Source organism: Delphinapterus leucas, chromosome X (assembly GCF_059928025.1).
Source record: "Delphinapterus leucas isolate spDelLeu-1000000601 "Yukka" chromosome X, BTC_Dleu_Yukka2, whole genome shotgun sequence".
NCBI lineage: Eukaryota > Metazoa > Chordata > Mammalia > Artiodactyla > Monodontidae > Delphinapterus > Delphinapterus leucas.
Genome location: NC_143150.1, coordinates 99,083,775 through 99,096,430, shown reverse-complemented (window position 1 = coordinate 99,096,430; position 12,656 = coordinate 99,083,775).

The window sequence follows — 12,656 nt, the reverse complement described above, 5'->3', positions numbered from 1 at the left end:
CTTGTGGATTTTGAGCAAGACGTTGCCACTCCCTGAGCCTCAGTTTTCTCATCTATAAACTGAGGGGCTTGGACTAAGCGCAATCCAACATTCCCTTGAGTTCTAAAGTTCTCTGATACCTTGTACGTGCTGAAATTCATTGACTTTAAGAAGCCATTGATTGTAAGGTGCAGCAGGGCTTCAGATACCACTAAAACGGGGGAAATGCAGCCAATTATAACAGTAAGATGTTGTTCTGGACGTTTTATCTCTGTCTCTGCTTTTTTTTCTTTTTTTCTGTTTGCCCTTCTTCACACTGCTCTATGCCCCAAGAGGCCAACCTTAATGAACTGCTTCATTGGGGCTGTCTTGCCCTGTGGATTTGGGTTGGGATTGGCCAAAGGAAGGAACCAGTAGGAGATTGAATGGTGGGAAGAAAGTGAGATTGGTACAGTTCTTCCCTTGGCTCTTTCCTGCTGGGTCACAAAGTGCTGGGGGTTACATTCCTCTGCTCAGGATTATAGCTCCTGGCAGGTGGCCTTCTCCTCCAGCTGGACCTACGGTCACCACTCCCTCCCTTCACCCCTTCAGGCCTATGAGCGGTGAAGTCCTCGACTGTGGCCAGTTTCACCATCCCTCATTACTTTCCCTTAACCTTGACCACACCTTTATCAATAGTTTTCTATTAATTTTTCCTCAGTGTCACAGTCCCAGTTTCAGTGTTCCATTTGTTTCTGGCTGGGACCCTAACTGATATAGTAATTGGTATTGGGGTGTTCTTAAGAAGTAGGCTCTCAAAATAGAATTTTAGCTCTGTGTTTGAGGAGCATTACAGGCATGTGGCAAAGTAATAGATGCTTAGTCAGTCTGTTGGAATGAATGGGAAAAAAAATGCTCTTCCGATCTTTGTGCCTCTAATACCCAGAAAAAAACCAGGTAGCCAGAAATTAAGAGGGATTTCTCTTTTAGGTTTCTCAGAATGTACAAAGATGGTCATTGAAATAAGTATGTTCCCTTAAAAAGGTTCCCTTTGGTCTCTACAGTAGACACCCCTGCTTCTGATTATCTTTGCTGATAGGAATGCAAAACAATTTTCCCAGTCGGTATTTGGGTACCAGGTACTAGAGACTTTATTGCTTTGCTCTGGTAAAGACAGCACATCTGGGATAGCAAGAATGTCATCAATACGGTGGATGAGTCTGCTATTCCATATGTAAAGACAATCAGGATTCCTCTGGAGCCCATTATAACAGAGAGCCAGAGAGATGGTGATCTTAGATAAGAGAGTGAAGATAAACTGTTCTCTGTCATGTGAATGCACCATTATACTTAGACTCAAAGAAGACGTTACATGGCCTCTCCTCTGACCTAGAAACTCAATTTACAGCGAATAAAGTGCATCTGGGAGTTCATGCTATGGAATTCATTGGTCTTACCATGTGTCTGAGCACCTGAAAATAGCTGGTTTGATAGAAGAATGGAATGGTTTACTCAAAGCTCAGTTATAGAATGAGCTGATATACAATGCTTACTGAGGCTGGAGAGAATCTTACGTGATAGAGTATATGCTTTAAGTCAGCAGCCGAAATATGGTGCTGTAGCTCTTGTAGCCAAAACCCACGGGTTAAGGGACAAAGATGTGCAAATGGGGATGGCCCTTCTCGTTGTTATACCTAATAGCCTACTTAAGTAGTTTTTCCTATATGTCTGCATGAACTCGGGTTCAGTGAGCCTAAGGGCTGTGGTGTCCAAGGAAGGCACTAGCATTTTTACATAGGAGGCTGTCATGGTTCTATTATATTGGAAGCTGAGAATGCCTCTTAAATATATGGCACTCCTCACACTAGTAAACCTACAGGTAGAGAAGAGGTTACCTGTACTAGCTCAGGTGATTATCAAGAGGAAATTGCATTGCTCATTCACAATGGTTACAAGGAGAACTATGGCCAGAGCTCGGGATTTATTGAGGCATCTCTCAGTACTCCATTGCTCAGTCATCCTGGCCAGGGGAAAACTGCAGCAACCCAATAAAAACGGCCACTGAGGAATCAGATCCTTCCCGAATGAAGGTTTGGGTCAATCCTCCAGGTAAAGCAATTCAGCTGAAGGGCTGGCAGAGAGTCAGGAGAATTTGAAATGATCATTAACGCAGATCTCATGACCAGCTACGTAAGTGGGATTGAAGCATCTTTGTTTGGTCTTGATTAACTGTTTCTTCCACCCTTTTTCTCCAACTAGCCTCTGGGAAGAGCACTGGTGGTAGCTAAGAGTTTTAAGTTTCAGGTGGGCGTATGGGAGAACTGATCCAGTCGTGGACAGTCAGGAAGTGTTCTGATAGTATCTGACAGATAGTAAATAGTTCAGGCTTTCTGGGCCGTCCAGTCTTTGTTGCGACTACTCATCTCTGCCATTGTGGAGCAAAAACAGCCATAAACAATATGTTAAAAATGTGTGTGCCTGGGCTTCCCTGGTGGCGCAGTGGTTGAGAATCTGCCTGCCAACGCAGGGGACACGGGCTCGTGCCCCGGTCTGGGAAGATCCCACATGCCGCGGAGCAACTAGCCCCGTGAGCCACAATTACTGAGCCTGCGCATCTGGAGCCTGTGCTCCGCAACAAGAGAGGCCGCGATAGTGAGAGGCCCACGCACCGCGTTGAGGAGTGGCCCCCACTTGCCGCAACTAGAGAAAGCCCTCGCACGGAAACGAAGAGCCAACACAGCCATAAGTAAATAAATAATTTTTTTAAAAAAAGGCAAAATTCCTTTTCAAAAAAAAAAAGAATGTGTGTGCCTGTGTTCCAATAAGGCTACTGACAAAAACAAACGGCCAGGCTGTTGGCTCTAGTTTGCTGACTCCAGTAGGTGATGGGGGACATGAGATTTTTATTCAGACAAAAGAGTAGATGCTGAGGGTAGAAGGGATGAACTGTGCTGGGTGATCTCTGTCTGCCCGACCAGAGTCCCTCTCTGCAATTTTCCCTCTCTGCAGGGTCCCTCCCTGCAATTTTCGAAACTGTGCTTTGCTCCTTCACCCTCTGGTTTTCAGGTGGGTGTGGCCAACTGGAGCCAATAGCGGGAGATCAGAGAACAGGAGGAGAGGAAGTTCAGGTTATTTGTTCCCCATGCTCCTTCCCTGCTGAGCTGAGGATTGTTAAAGGCTGTGTTCCTCTATCACAGCTCTGCTTAGGTGGCCTGTCCTAAAACTACACGTAGAGCTCTCTCTGAGTTCCAGTAATCGCTCCCTCCGCTTGCCCTTCTGGCCTAGGGTGGTAAATGTCCCTGGATGCTACTAGCTTTGGAGTGCTTCAGTATCCCTTAATGGTTCCTTTTACCATGCTCACCCATTATAAGTAATCCTCTCATTATGTCATCTTCAATTCCCACCAGAATGTGCCATCCATTTCCCACCAGGACTTAGACTCAAAAAATGTCATTGATTGTAAGATACTCTCCACTTCAGAGATGTTAAAATGTGGGGGAAAAAAGTGCATCTCAGGATCAATGAAGTATGCTAATTGCAATACACTCCTGGTGAATGAATGAATCAATGAATGATTAATATTCACAGTGCAGCTCACCTCAAAGGACAGATACAGTGGAGTGCTGTGACAGATTGCGTGTTATTCAGAATGAACTTCAAAAATCAGAATCAACATTGATTCTTCTTAAGTACTTAGATGCTCTTTCTTAGTCTTGAGACGGGTAATCAATGGCAAGGTCATGTCCTTGCCCGGGGCTTCTAACTGTTACACCAGAGCTAAAACGTTAGAATGCTCTTGAGTCATTCCATTTCTCTTGAAATGAGATGACTCCAAAGAAACAGCTACCGACCTGGGTACAATTTCGTTTTTGGTGAAGCAGGCCAACTGACTGTTGCTTGTGACTCTTCATGCACTGAGTTCAGAGCTTTCTACAAGAAGAGAATGGTCCGGGAACACATCAGAGTCCTCACAAGTTGCAGTTAACTCACATTCACTGCCCTACGTGACAACTGACATATGTTCTGGCCAAGCCTATTTTAACAGCCATGGGCCTTCTTTATGGCCTAAGACATTACTTAGTCTAGGCTGCCTGTCTAGAACTTACCAACTCTTGAGCAAAACTAGTGACCCGATCTCCATAGGCTATCTGATTACAGAAATCTAGCAATAATTGAGGCTACTCAGACTAGTACAAGAGCTATTGTGCCTTTGGAAAAGTCTGCTGTGTTTCCTTTTTCTAATTCTTAAGTTCCTCATTGTTCCCATAGAGAAAAAGAAACAAGTGTGTCTCCTCTGGCCCCTCCTCTGGAGCAAAGCAACTCAGAGCACTGGTCCATGATAAAATAAGGAGCTTACATCAGAATGTAAATCAATGCACTGCTTCCTTTGCTGAGAAAGTTTTGCTATCAAAAAACATCAAACTGAATAATGCATTTATTGACATTACTATACTCCAAGAAGCATTCCTCTAGAGGGCCTTGGAAATCAGTCCCTTCACAGGATGGTCTTCTGAACTGCTGCCACTTACTGAGAAATGAGAGTATTTCTTCCCATTCCAATTTTCCAAGAAAGAGGTGACTCTTCTCCAAGCCTTTGAATCCATGCTTACTCTCAGAGGGCATCAGAAACCCACTTAATAGCCTGCCCAGGAGTCAGATGGAATTCCATGAGACTCACGGACGCATCGAAAGATACTCAGAGGGAAGGATTCAGATTTGATCTGTGGTCAGACAGATGACAGTGTTTCAGTTCCATTTGAAATCAGTTTGTTAGTCCCAGGGTACTGCTACCTAAGTACAACATCATCCTACAGGGAAACTTGTCACTTCTGATGGAGAGAGAGACAGACAAACAAAACAAAATTCCAAGCTCTGTGCACAGAAATTAAATTTCCCCCAAGCTTCGACACAGCCATAGAACAAACAGGAAAACAAAGCCTTAGGCTGAGCATCTTCAGAAACGACATGATAATAATAGAAGTGTATTCCATTGTGTGTGCACGCGCGCGTGTGTGTCGATGTATGTATGCCACATCTTCTTTATCTGTTCATCGGTCAGTGGACATTTAGGTTGCTTCCATGTCTTGGCTGTTGTAAATAGGGTTGCTGTGAACATTGGGGTGCATGTATCTTTTCGAATTAGAGTTTTCTCTGGATATATGCCCAAGAGTGGGATTGCAGGATCATATGGCAACTCTATTTTTAGTTTTCTAAGGAACCTCCATACTGTTTTCCATAGGGACTGCACCAGTTTACATTCCCACCAGCAGTGTAGGAGGGTTCCCTTTCTCCACACCATCTCCAACATTTGTTATTTGTAGACTTTTTAATGATGGCTATCCTGACTGGTGTGAGGTGGTACCTCATTATAGTTTTGGTTTGCATTTCTCTGACCATTAGTGATGTTGAGCATCTTTTCATGTGCCTATTGACCATCTGTATGTCTTCTTTGGAGAAATGCCTATTTAGATCTCTTGCCCATATTTTGATTGGGTTGTTTGTTTTTTTTGATATTCAGTTGTATGAGCTATTTGTATATTTTGAAAGTTAAGCCCTTGTTGGTTGCATCATTTGCAAATATTCTCTCCTAGCCCTTGGGTTGTCTTTTCATTTTGTTTGTGGTTTCCTTTGCTGTGGAATGGAATGGAATACTACTCAGCCATAAAAAAGAATGAAACATTGCCATTTACAGCAACATGGATGGACCTAGAGATTATCATACTAAGTGTACTAAGAAAGAGAAAGACAAATACCATATGATATCACTTACGTGTGGAACCTAAAATATGATACAGTTGAACTTATTTACAAAATAGAAAGACTCACAGACATAGAAAATAAATTTATGATTACCAAAGGGGAGAGGGGGTGGGGGAGGGATAAATTAGGAGTTTGGGGTTAGCAGATATGAACTATTATATATAAGTAGATAAACAACAAGGTCCTACTGTATGGCACAGGGAACTATATTCAATAACCGGTAATAAACTATAATGGAAAAGAACATGAAAAAGAATGTGTGTGTGTGTGTGTGTGTGTGTGTGTATCTGATCACCTTGTTGTACACCAGAAGCTAATACAACATTGTAAATCAAATATACTTCAATAAAAATTTTTTTTAAATACGAGAAATCCATCTTCACGCTGCACATTCACCAGTAAAATTGATTCTGATTAACAAAGATAGTTGCCTTGCATCATTTCTGTCTTTCTCCTAAGGAGAAACAAGTGCTATATTTTAGATGAGATAAGCATGCCTCTAACTTTGTAATGCAAACTCTAAACATTGGCCATAGGCAGAGAAGCAATGACTTTGGTAAGTGTTTATGTCAGTGGTTATACCGGCATCCTTCACGCCTCATCCAGAATAGTGATTTACACTTTTGGCTGCACATGAGAATCCCCTTGTAAAGTCTCTCCAGGTCCTGTCTGCACCCAGGGAACTTCCATCGTAATCTCTGGGGATGGCACCAAGGCATCAGTCTTTTTTAAAACTCCCCAAGTAATTCCATTGTGCATCCGAGGTTAAGAAAGACTGACACAAACGGTGTTGAGAGGACTGGTAGGCTGAGTATGATGTTTGCTGAAAAAGGCACACCCCTTAGGGCACTAAGGTAAGGGGAACCTTCCAGTATCTCTTCTTTGACTCCAGGTTCCAAATTTAATATTGTTAAAAAGCAAGTAAAGCAGGAAGGAGAGGAAATATTCATGATTTCTTGTGAAGATTAAATGAGATAATGTGTATGCAGTGTTTGGATTCTCCATGGGCCAAAAGAGTCCATTCATCCCTGCTATTCATTTCTGATTAAATTAGTGAAGGATTATAGAATTTATTGATAGAAAGATAGCTGCAGGGAATTTCCTGGCGGTCCAGTGGTTAGGACTCCGTGCTTTCACTGCCGAGGGTGCAAATTCAATCCCTGGTCGGGGAACTGAGATCCCACAAGCCACATGGCGCGGCCAAAAAAAAAAAAGGAAAGAAAGAAAGACAGCTACAGACCACAGGAACAGATGCAGCAAATTTGAAGGGATTTTCCCTTGCGCTCTGGGTCTCTACAAGGCACACTGTCCATGACTCCTGCCAGAGTTGAGAAAAAAGCCCAATTTTTGTTATTCTACACGCCTTCCTACTCAAGCCTCTGTCACCATTCCAGAATTATATTCACAATCAGTGCACTTTAGTTGAAGGCAGCAGTTCACAGTGTGGTCTGCAGACCCCTGGGCATCCTAAAATCTTTTCGAGGGGTCGGCAAGAATATTTTCCTTATTTACTTTTTCCCGCTGGGTTGACATTTGCTTCGATGGTCCAGAAGCAATCGTGAGTAAAACTGCAAGCACTTCAGATTCTTCGCCTAAATACACACACAGTAAGAAAATAAAACTCCACTTTTATTTTTAAAAGTCCTGATGAAGCAGTAAAAATTATTAATGTCTTTAAATCTTGACCTTTAAGTACATGTGATTTTTAAGATTTTTTTTGCGTGCCCAAGTTTGAGGGTTGTCTCAAGGAAAAGCACTAGTGCATTGGAGTTGCATATTGAACCGGCTGCATTTTGCAACTATTTTTATTTTAAAGAATGAATGACAGATAAACTATAGTTATTCAGGCTTGAGGACTGGGCACACATTTTCTCAAAAATGAACAAAGTGAGCCTGTCACTTCAAGGAACAGTATGTGCTGCCAATGATAAAATTTCAGCTTTGAAGCAAAACAGCTTCCCAATACTTAAGAAACATTTCTGGTAGGGGGATCGGTGATGACATTAATCAAGGTGAATTTTTGATACTGTATAACAAATTTTATCGGCCTTTGGAAGATCTGCCTGACTCAGTGAACCAATATGTTCTAAATGACCAATGCATCAGTTATCGAATACAAAATCGTGCATGGGTAAAAGTTCCATTCAAAGTGCAAGGTAGACCAATGGATTTGAATGCAACACAGTATACGAAGTTTTCCATAGTGACATTAATCTTTAAGGAACTACCACTTGCTGAGTTCTGGCGAAATGTAAAAGAAAACCATCCATAGTTATCTAAATAAGGCTATTAAACTATTTCTCTTTTCCAAATGTATGATTCTGTGAAATCAGATTTTCTTCATATACTTCAATCAAAACAACATTGATATTGCAACAGACTGAATGGAAAAGCATATATGAAAATCTAGAAGTCTGCTTTTATGGCACACTTTGAGGAGACTTGCAATCATGCAGAATAATGCCACACATCTCGCTTTTTTAAAAAGTTTGAGAAGCATATGTAGTTTTTCTAAAAAATGTGCTATCTACATTAACATGAGTTTATTTTTTTGTAAATGAATTGAAATATAAATTATTTAAAACTTTTTGAGTCTTAATTGAGGTACAACTGACATATTAGTTTCAGGTGTAAAACATAATGATTCAATATTTGTATATATTGTGAAGTGATCACCATATGTGTAGTTAACATCTGTCACCATACATATTTACCAAAAATTTTTTTTCTTGCAATGAGGACTTTTAAGATCCACTCTCTTAGCAACTTTCAAATGTGAAATACAATATTATTAACAATAGTCACCTTGCTGTTATTACATTTCCATGACTTATTTTACAGCTGGAAGTTTGCGCCTTTTGACCCCCTTTATGCATTTTACCAACTACCTCCATCTCTCTGGTGACCACCCATCTGTTCTTGAGCTTGGGGTTTGTTTTTTAGACTTCAAGTATAAGAGGTATCATATAATATTTGTCTTTCTCGGGCTTTCTTACTTCCCTTAGTATGATAATCTCTAGGTCCATCCGTGTCGCTGCAGATGGCATTATTTTATTCTTTTTTATGGTTGAATAATATTCCATTGTATTATATATACCACAGCTTCTTTATCTATTCACCCAGCAGTGGACACTTAGGTTGTTTCCATAGCTTGGCTATTGTAAATAATGCAGCAATGAACATGGGGGTGAATATATATTTTTTTGAATTAGTGTTTTCATTTTCTTCAGATAAATAACCAGAACTGGAATTGCTGGATCATATGGTGGTTCTATTTTTAAGTTTTTGAGGAACCTTTATACTGTTTTTCATAGTGACTGCACCAATTTACATTCCCACCAATAGTGCACAGAGTTCCCTTTTCTCCACATCCTCACTAACACTTGTTATCTGTCTCGTCTTTTTGATAATAGCCATTCTAACAGGTGTGAGGTGATATTTCTGTGCTTTTGATTTGCATTTCCCTGATGATTAGTAATGTTGAGCATCTTTTCATGTACCATTGGCCGTCTGTATGTCTTCCTTGGAAAAATGTCTATTCAGATCTTCTCTCTGTTTTTAATTGGATTGCTTGTTGTTTTGCTATTGAGTTGTATGATTTAATATATTTTAGATATTAACCCTTTATCAGATATATGATTTGCAAATATATTCTCCCATTTGATGGGTTGCCTGTTCATTTTGTTGATGATATCCTTTGCTGTGCAGAAGCTTTTTAGTTTGACTCTTTTTGCTTTTGTTGATTTCACTTTTGAAGTCAGATCCAAAAAAACATTGCCAAGATGATATGAAGAAGCTTACTGCCTATGTTTTCTTCTAGGAGTTTCATGGTTTCAGGTCTCACATTCAAATCTTTAATCCATTTTGAGTTGATTTTTGTGTACAGTGTAAGATAGTGATCTAGTTTCATACTTTTGCATGTGGCTGTTCGGTTTTCCCAACACCATTTGTTTTTTTTTATTTTTTATTTTTTTCCAACACCATTTATTGAAGAGACTGTCCCTTCCCCATTGTATATTTGTGGCTCCTTTATAGTAAATTAATTGACCATACATGCATCGATTTATTTCTGGACTCCCTTTTCTGTTCCATTGGTCTGTGTGTCTGTTTTTAGGCCAATACCATACTGTTTCAATTACTATAGCTTTGTAATGTAGGTTGAAATCAGGGAGTGGAGTGTGATGCCTCCAGCTTTGTTCCTTTTTCTCAAGATTGCTCTAGCTATTCAGGGTCTTTTGTAGTTCCATATGAATTTCAGAATTGTTTATTCTGTTTCTGTGAAAAATTACATTGAAATTTTGATAGAGATTGCATTGAATCTGTATATTTCATTGGGTAATATGGAAATTTTAACAGTATTCTTACAGTCGATGGGCATGGAATATCTTTTTGTTTACTTGTGCCTTCAGTTTCTTTTATCAATATCTTATAGTTTTCAGTGTACAGGTCTTTCACCTCCTTGGATAAATTTATTCCTAGGATCTTTTTGTTCTAGTGTATTCTTCATTTCAGTTATTGTGTTGTTCATCACTGATTGTTTGTTCTTTAGTTCTTCTAGGTCCTTGTTAAGTATTTCTTGTATCTTCTCGATCCGTGCCTCCATTCTCTTTCCAAAATCTTGGATCATCTTCACTATCATTACTCTGAATTCTTTTTCAGGTAGATTGCCTATTTCCTCTTCATTTATTTGGTCTTGGGGGATTTTACCTTGCCCCTTCGTCTGCTTGCTGTACAGTAGAAACTAACACAACATTGTAAAGCAACTATACTCCAATAAAAATTAATTTTAAACAAGTAAAAAAAAAAAGGTGCCATGCTCAATAAATATGACACATGAATGAAAAAAAAATTTATTCCTAGGTATTTTATTCTTTTTGGTGCAATTGCGAATGGGATTGATTTCTTCTCAGTTTTAATTTCTAGCACAGTAAATATTGGTAGATGTAACTAACATAAATGAAAGTGCTTTGGAGTCCTCCAAAGGTTTGAGAGCTACTGGTTTAAGGAAATGTTTACACACATAGGCTAGCCTAATTTTCGTTATTGCACAGTTAAATTACTAATTCATCAGTTTGATCTTGTGGAGGTTTGGTTTTAGGCTTTGTTGAGCAGATCTATTTCAGTTTACCTTAGGCCAGAGGCTTAGTCTTTACTTCTGGGTTTTCAGTGGAAGCCCAACTTGTTCAAAGAGCCCCTTTACCTTGCTTGATTCAATCTCCAGCACCGACCAGCTACTGAGATGTCTGTTCAGCTGTTCTTTCAGCTGTTGTTTTGCCCCTGGACTCCTTGGAGCTTTGCTCTGCACATGTACACTTCAGGGGTCAGTTAAGGATTTGAGCTGAACTTATAGGCATATGTGGAGCCTCCCTCCCTGTGGCTTTCTCCTCTCTCATGTCTCCTCCTCAATTTCTAGCCTCTCTAGCCACTCTACCTCTGTCTTGCGAATCCTTAGCTCAGTAAGACTGCATCCTTCTGCTTGAGCGCTATGTCCAATTCACCAAGCAAATGGAGGAGGCTTCTGAGGAAAAGCCCACTAAATGTGGATCTCATCCAGTGTGCTTCCATTCTTTGAGGGTCGTATCTTCTGTAGTCTTTGCCTACTTTTGGTTGAATTCCAGTGAACTCAGGCGACTTCTTTTGTTGTTGTTGTTGTTTTTCCAGATTTATAATTATCAGCAGGAGAGTTCATGTGGTATGAGCTACACTGCTGTTAAATGAAATGGAATTACTGTCTTTTCTCATATTTGAACCAAGATCAGCAAGGCCATGTCCTCATCTGTGGGGAGACAGCAGTCAATACCATGTCCTTGAAAAATATGTCCTCCTCCAGCTGTGCCGTGTTCTAGAAACTCTATTTTCCCACAATCCACATACTGACTCTAATTTTAGATTGTCTTATCTATGTGCTTCTGATGTTGGGCCAACATCATTTTCTCACAGACTACCCCTTCATCCTTGGTGGATGGTCATCTGTCTAACATCCTTTGCTTGTACTTGCGTTTTGTTATTGATTCACATCATTATATATGTCTTTTTAAAACATGCTTTCTGGTTTTTGACCATTTTACATCATTGTGGACTTATAGTTCCAGTTGACATTGATCGTTGTCATATTTTTGGTATTCATACTGTAAGCAGTTGGCCTTTATTAGCTCTTTCTTCAGACTAACTTATTTATTCCTTCATTTTTTCCTTTTTTGTTGAAGTATAATTTACCTACAATGAAATGTACCTATTTAAAGTGTACAGTTGGATGTGTTTTGAAAAATGTATACAGCCGTGCAACCCACATCCCTATCAAGATAGAACAGTTCGAACACCCCGTGATGTTTCTCTTATGCTTCATTGCAATCAGTTTCTCCCTTGGTAGATGAAACCACCGTTGTGCTGATTTCTGTCACTACAGACTACTTTTGTCTGTTTGCAAATTTCATATAAAGGGAATCATACAATATGTACTCATTTGGGTCAAGCTTCTTTCACTCAAGATGATTTTGAATTTCATCTCTGTGTTGCACATATCAGTAGTTTGTTCATTTTTATGGCTGAGCAGTGTTCCATCTTGCCAGTTTATATATTCTCTTGGGCCGTTTCCAGTGGGGATTATGATGAATAAAGCTTCAAGCCTTTTTGAAGCTTTATTTTCTGTTCTCTTAAGTAAATACCAAGGAGTGGAATTGTTGGGTCTTAGGGAAGTATGTTTAACTTTATAAGAAATTACCGGTTTTTCCAAAGGTATTTTATTGTGGTTTTCATTTTTTATTTCCCTGATGACTAAAGATGTTGAACATCTTTTCATGAGCTTTCGGGCATTCATATGTCTTCTTTTTGAACTGTCTGATTAAATCTTTTGCTAATTTTTTTTTTTTTTTGATGTACGCGGGCCTCTCACTGTTGTGGCCTCTCCCATTGTGGGGCACAGGCTCCGGACGTGCAGG